The 7,624-nt window shown below is 44.2% G+C and overlaps 1 long non-coding RNA gene across 1 annotated transcript in view; it reads right to left on the bottom strand.

The window, feature by feature from the left end:
* LOC139023748 (uncharacterized) overlaps nucleotides 1-6,676 on the bottom strand; it is a 10,964-nt gene extending 4,288 nt beyond the window's left edge. Inside the window, exon 1 of the long non-coding RNA XR_011474904.1 lies at nucleotides 6,470-6,676. This is a non-coding gene — a long non-coding RNA (uncharacterized lncRNA). The remainder of the gene's footprint in view (nucleotides 1-6,469) is intronic.
* Nucleotides 6,677-7,624: the final 948 nt, after the last annotated feature.

Raw genomic sequence — 7,624 nt, 5'->3', positions numbered from 1 at the left:
CCCACGTGTTGCTTGTATTGTTAGAGAATTTCCAGTCATCTGGTGATTTTCAGTACGTACTGTTTTCTTTGAAGTAGAAAAGTAGAATCGATATAAGGTATTAATATTAGTAAATGTGTAAGCAGAATGAAAGGCGGAAGCCCATGTGAATTAAAAGCTGATCAACATCGACTTAAACATTAGACGTGTAATTAACAGAACGTAAGCAGAATCCGTGTGGATGAGGCAAGGTAGATCAACACAGACGTGACTGTCTGGTCTAATCTGATCTGTGAAGGCCTCTGACAGCACAGGGTTAATCATCATAGACAACATCGGCCTGACTGTGAAATGACCTTTGACGAGGAACATTAGCTAATCAGTTATAGGCACCATTAGACTTGCATAGAGTGGTGCAGTCTGTGGGTCACGTCACCAAAGAATCTATGCCCTAATGTTCTGACCAATAGAAAGGCAGCAAGATTAGGGTGGCCAAGGCTAGAAGTATTAATCATTTACATAAAAGTGGATTGCAAGAGATAAGAGTAAAACTGTATAAAAGCAGAGTACTGAAATGAGGAGAGATCAGTTCTTCCATGGAATTGCAAGCTCCGGTATCTGAGAAATATTTGATTCAATATTTCCACGACAGTATCCACAGCGCTATCTTGCAAGTTGTGGGATCTCCCGCTCGTTTATTAAAGTGCAGCCAGGATCAATACAGTGAGTATTGCCTGCTTCTCTCTGTTTATTGTTACTGGTGCATTGTGATCAAGTCTGGTTGCTTGCGTGTGTTTGCCATTTCACTGGCGGAGCTTGTATTCGGTGAGTCGGGTGTGGGGGTTGTGTTTGAAAACTAATTTTAGCTCACAACAAGCTTGTACCATGGATAATACTAGACAGAAAAATGCTGCGAAGCTCAATGCGGAAGCGGAATACGTATCAAGCACTACACTCCATGAACTACTGGATCAATCAAAATTGTTCATAAAGATCTAATAGATCTGCAGGAAATAACTTAAGTCCTTCCTGCAACTCTTTACGGATTCTACCAACAGAATGGTTGATGATCTGTTTATTTAATTTTATTTTAATTTCACCTTTATTTAAACCAGCCATTTACAACTGCGACCTGGCCAAGATAAGCCCAGCAGTTCGATGCAATACAACAACACAGAGTTACACATGGAATAAACAAACATACAGTCAATAATACAGTAGAAAAAAAGAAAAATCTATTTACAGTGAGTGCAAATGAGGTAAGATAAGGGAGGTAAGGCAATAAATAGGCCATGGTGGCGAAGTAATTACAATATAGCAATTAGACACTGGAATGGTAGATGTGCAGAAGATTAATGTGCAAGTAGAGATACTGGGTGCAAAAGAGCAAGATAAAAAATAAATACAGTATGGGGATGAGGTAGTTGGATGGGCTGTTTACAGATGGGCTAGTACAGGTGCAGTGATATGTGAGCTGCTCTGACAGCTGGTGCTTAAAGCTAGTGAGGGAGATGTGGGTCTCCAGCTCATTGATTTTTGCAGTTTCGTTCCAGTCATTGGCAGCAGAGAACTGGAAGGAAAGGCGGCCAAAGGAGGAATTGACTTTGGGGGTGACCAGTGAGATATACCTGCTGGAGCGCGTGCTACGGGTGGGTGCTGCTATGGTGACCAGTGAGCTGAGATAGTAGGGGGGCTTTACCTAGCAGAGACTTGTAGATGACCTGGAGCCAGTGGTTTGGCGACGAGTATGAAGCGATGGCCAGCCAACGAGAGCGTACAGGTCGCAGTGGTGGGTAAAATATGGGGCTTTGGTGACAAAACGGATGGCACTGTGATAAACTGCATCCAATTTGTTGAGTAGAGTTTTGGAGGCTATTTTTATAGATGACATGGTCGAAGTCGAGGACGGTAGGATGGTCAGTTTTACGAGGGTATGTTTGGCAGGATGAGTGAAGGATGCTTTGTTGCGAAATAGGAAGCCGATTTTAGATTTAATTTTGGATTGGAGATGCTTAATGTGAGTCTGGAAGGAGAGTTTACAGTCTAGCCAGACACCTAGGTATTTGTAGTTGTCCACATATTCTAAGTCAGAACCGCCAGAGTAGTGATGCTGGACGGGTGGGCAGGTGCGGGCAGTGATCGGTTGAAGAGCATGCACTTAGTTTTACTTGCATTTAAGAGCAGTTGGAGGCCACGGAAGGAGAGTTGTTTGGCATTGAAGCTTGTCTGGAGGTTAGTCAACACAGTGTCCAAAGAAGGGCCAGAAGTATAACAGAATGGTGTCGTCTGCGTAGAGGTGGATCAGAGAATCACCAGCAGTGAGAGCGACATCATTGATGTATACAGAGAAGATAGTCGGCCCGAGAATTGAACCTGTGGCACCCCATAGAGACTGCAAGAGGTCCGGACAATAGGCCTCCAATTTGACACACTGACTCTATCAGAGAAGTAGTTGGTTAACCAGGAGCAGTATTTGATAAACAGGCTGTTGATCTCCGATAAGAATGTGGTGATTGACGAGTCGAAAGCCTGGCCAGTCGAGAATACGGCTGCACAGTAATGTGCTTATCGATGGCGGTTATGATATCGTTAGATCTTAGCATGGCTGAGGTGACCCATGACAAGCTCTGAAGCAGATTGCATAGCGGAGAGACTTGGATCGACGATGGTGACGTTCATTAACAAGAGTATCTGAGTTGCAGGGTGGGGTCTGTTTGGTAAGACCGATGAGTTGAGAAATGTAATGTCTCTTCGATGGCGGTTATGATATCGTTAGATCTAGCATGCTAGTGCACCCATGACAACTTGAACAGATTGCATAGCGGAGAAGTACTGGGATCAAAGTGGTATCTGTTGTTGACTGCTTTCGAAGACTTAGAAGCAGTAGAATAGATAGGTCTGTAGCAATTTGGGTCAGAGTGTCTCCTCCTTTGAAGAGGGGATGACTGTGTCAGCTTTCCAATCTTTGGGAATCTCAGACGTTATGAAAGAGAGGTTGAACAGGCTAGTAATAGGGGGCAACAATTTCGGCAGATCATTTATAAAAGAGAGGGTCCAGATTGTTTAGCCCGGCTGATTTGTAGGGGTCCAGGTTTTTCAGTTCTTTAAGAACATCAGCTATCTGGATTTGGGTGAAGGAGAAATGGGGGAGGCTTGGGCGAGTGTGCTGTGGAGTGCACGGCTGTTGACTGGGTAGGGGTAGCCTGGTGGAAAGCATGGCAGCCGTAGAAAAATGCTTATTGAAAATCTCAATTATAGTGGATTTATCGGTGGTAACAGTGTTTCCTAGCCTCAGTGCAGTGGGCAGCTGGGAGGAGGTGCTCTATTCTCCATGGACTTTACAGTGTCCCAGAACCTTTTTGAGTTTGGCTGAAAAGTTGCATATCACAGGGGCTATTCGATGCTAATGCAGAATGCCACAGGATGTTTTTGTGCTGGTCAAGGGCAGTCAGGTCTGGAGAGAACCAAGGGCTATATCTGTTCCTGGTTCACTTTTTTTGAAAGGGGCATGCTTATTTAAGATGGTGAGAAAGGCACTTTAAAGAATGACCAGGCATCCTCTACTGACGGGATGAGGTCAATATCCTTCCAGGATACCGGGCCAGGTCGATTAGGAAGGCCTGCTCGCTGAAGTGTTTTAGGGAGCGTTTGATAGTGATGAGGGGTGTTCGTTTGACCGCAGACCCGTTACCGATGCAGGCAATGATGCAGTGATCGCTGAGATCTTTGTTGAAAACAGCAGAGGTGTATTTGGAGGGCAAGTTGGTTAGGATGATAGTCTATGAGGGTGCCCTGGTTTACGGATTTGGGTTGTACCTGGTGGGTTCGTTGAAATTTGTGAGAGATTGAGGGCATCAAGCTTAGATTGTAGGATGGCCTGGGTGTTAAGCATGTCCTCGTTTAGGTCACCTAGCAGCACTAGCTCTGAAGATAGATGGGGGGCAATCAGTTCACATATGGTGTCCAGGCACAGCTGGGGGCAGAGGGTGGTCTATAGCAGGCGGCAACGGTGAGAGACTTGTTTCTGAAAAGTGGATTTTTAAAAGTAGAAGCTCTAATTGTTTTTTTCAATAAGCATTTTTCTACGGCTGGCCATGCTTTCCACCAGGCTACCCCTACCCCAGTCAACAGCCGTGCACTCCCCACAGCAACTCGCCCAAGCCTCCCCCATTTCTCCTTCACCCAAATCCAGATAGCTGATGTTCTTAAAGAACTGCAAAACCTGGACCCCTACAAATCAGCCGGGCTAAACAATCTGGACCCTCTCTTTTATAAATGATCTGCCGAAATTGTTGCTACCCCTATTACTAGCCTGTTCAACCTCTCTTTCATAACGTCTGAGATTCCCAAAGATTGGAAAGCTGACACAGTCATCCCCCTCTTCAAAGGAGGAGACACTCTTGACCCAAATTGCTACAGACCTATATCTATTCTACCCTGCCTTTCTAAAGTCTTCGAAAGCCAAGTCAACAAACAGATTACCGACCATTTCGAATCCCACCGTACCTTCTCCGCTATGCAATCTGCTTTCAGAGCTTGTCATGGGTGCACCTCAGCCATGCTCAAGATCCTAAACGATATCATAACCGCCATCGATAAGAGACATTACTGTGCAGCCGTATTCATCGACCTGGCCAAGGCTTTCGACTCTGTCAATCACCACATTCTTATCGGCAGACTCAACAGCCTTGGTTTATCAAATGACTGCCTCACCTGGTTAACCAACTACTTCTCTGATAGAGTTCAGTGTGTCAAATTGGAGGGCCTATTGTCCGGACCTCTTGCAGTCTCTATGGGGGTGCCACAGGGTTCAATTCTCGGGCCGACTATCTTCTCTGTATACATCAATGATGTCGCTCTCACTGCTGGTGATTCTCTGATCCACCTCTACGCAGACGACACCATTCTGTATACTTCTGGCCCTTCTTTGGACACTGTGTTGACTAACCTCCAGACAAGCTTCAATGCCAAACAACTCTCCTTCCGTGGCCTCCAACTGCTCTTAAATGCAAGTAAAACTAAGTGCATGCTCTTCAACCGATCACTGCCCGCACCTGCCCACCCGTCCAGCATCACTACTCTGGACGGTTCTGACTTAGAATATGTGGACAACTACAAATACCTAGGTGTCTGGCTAGACTGTAAACTCTCCTTCCAGACTCACATTAAGCATCTCCAATCCAAAATTAAATCTAAAAATCGGCTTCCTATTTCACAACAAAGCATCCTTCACTCATCCTGCCAAACATACCCTCGTAAAACTGACCATCCTACCGATCCTCGACTTCGGCCATGTCATCTATAAAATAGCCTCCAACACTCTACTCAACAAATTGGATGCAGTTTATCACAGTGCCATCCGTTTTGTCACCAAAGCCCCATATTTTACCCACCACTGCGACCTGTACGCTCTCGGTGGCTGGCCATCGCTTCATACTCGTCGCCAAACCCACTGGCTCCAGGTCATCTACAAGTCCTGCTAGGTCGCCCACCTTATCTCAGCTCATTGGTCACCATAGCAGCACCCACCCGTAGCACGCGCTCCAGCAGGTATATCTCACTGGTCACCCCCAAAGTCAATTCCTCCTTTGGCCGCCCTTTCCTTCCAGTTCTCTGCTGCCAATGACTGGAACAAACTGCAAAAATCAATGAAGCTGGAGACCCATATCTCCCTCACTAGCTTTAAGCACCAGCTGTCAGAGCAGCTCACATATCACTGCACCTGTACATAGCCCATCTGTAAACAGCCCATCCAACTACTCATCCCCATACTGTATTTATTTATTTATCTTGCTCCTTTGCACCCCAGTATCTCTACTTGCACATTATCTTCTGCACATCTACCATTCCAGTGTCAATTGCTATATTGTAATTACTTCGCCACCATGGCCTATTTATTGCCTTACCTCCCTTATCTTACCTCATTTGCACCACTGTAAATAGATTTTTTATTTTTTCTACTGTATTATTGACTGTATGTTTGTTTATTCCATGTGTAACTCTGTGTTGTTGTATGCATCGAACTGCTGGGCTTTATCTTGGCCAGGTCGCAGTTGTAAATGAGAACTTGTTCTCAATTAGCCTAGCTGGTTAAATAAAGGTGAAATTAAAATAAAATAAAAATAAAATAAACAGATCATCAACCATTCTGTTGGTAGAATCCGTAAAGAGTTGCAGGAAGGACTTAAAGTTATTTTCCTGCAGATCTATTAGATCTTTATAGAACAATTTTGATTGATCCAGTAGTTCATGGAGTGTAGTGCTTGATACGTATTCCGCTTCCGCATTGAGCTTCGCAGCATTTTTCTGTCTAGTATTATCCATGGTACAAGCTTGTTGTGAGCTAAAAATTAGTTTTCAAACACAACCCACACACCCCGACTCACCGAATACAAGCTCCGCCAGTGAAATGGCAAACACACGCAAGCAACACAGACTTGATCACACATGCACCAGTACAATAAACAGAGAGAAGGCAGGCAATACTCACTGTATTGATCCTGGCTGCACTTTAATAAACGAGCGGGAGATCACCAACTTGCAAGATAGCGCTGTGGATACTGTCGTGGAAATATTGAATCAAATATTTCTCAGATACCGGAGCTTGCAATTCCATGGAAGAAMTGATCTCTCCATTTTCAGTACTCTGCTTTTATACAGTTTTACTCTTACTCATTGTCACTCCACTTTTATGTAAATGATTAATACCTTCTAGCCTTGGCCACCCTAATCTTGCTGCCTTTCTTATTGGCTCAGACATTAGGGCATAGATTATATTGGTGACGTGACACACAGACATGCACACTCCTACTGCAAGTCTAATGGTGCCTATAACTGATTAGCTAATGTTCCTCTCCAAAGGTCTTCACAAGTTCAGGCCGATGTTGTCTATGTATGATTAACCCATGTGCATGTCCAGTAGCCTTCACAAGATCAGATATAACCCAGACCAGTCACGTCTGTGTTGATCTACCTTGCCTCATCCACACGGATTCTGCTTACGTTCTGTTATTTACACGTCTAATGTTTAAGTCGATGTTGATCCAGCTTTGTACATTCACATGGGCTCCGCCTTCATTCTGCTTACACATKTCTAATATTTAACCTTATATCGATTCTACTTTCTACTTCAAAGAAAACAGTACGCGTACTGAAAATCACCAGATGACTGGAAATTCTCTAACAATACAAGCAACAYGTGGGGCAGTAATCCAAAACACTGGTCGAMGATGCTTGGGAGAGACAGTGGTAGGAGCATTCGCTTATCCACAGAATGAGCAGCGTGAACGATTTATCACTCTTATATGTGACCTGCTCAATTGTGATTGCATAATGATGGCATTTGTTATCAGAAATAATAAGGATCGTCTTATTATGGTTGTGTAGGTATGGTTGTGCTTTCACTCCYACAAGTGTACACGCAAAAGTAATGCAACAGTCATGCAAACCAGGCCCAAATTGTGTGTTGTAATGACATGGTTARTAATTTAGGTGGGGACTGGTGATGCTGATGTCAGCCTGTGGTATTAGTGCATGAACTCTGCAGTTAAAGTTCCTTTCACATAATCAGGGGACCACATTAGATTATTGGAGTACATGTTTATGTAGTTTAAATAGTTTACATGCCGAAGCTTAATGTTAAGGA

Source organism: Salvelinus sp. IW2-2015, linkage group LG4p (genome assembly GCF_002910315.2).
Source record: "Salvelinus sp. IW2-2015 linkage group LG4p, ASM291031v2, whole genome shotgun sequence".
In the NCBI taxonomy this organism is placed as follows: Eukaryota; Metazoa; Chordata; class Actinopteri; order Salmoniformes; family Salmonidae; genus Salvelinus; species Salvelinus sp. IW2-2015.
This window is presented reverse-complemented; position numbering and strand designations above follow the sequence as displayed.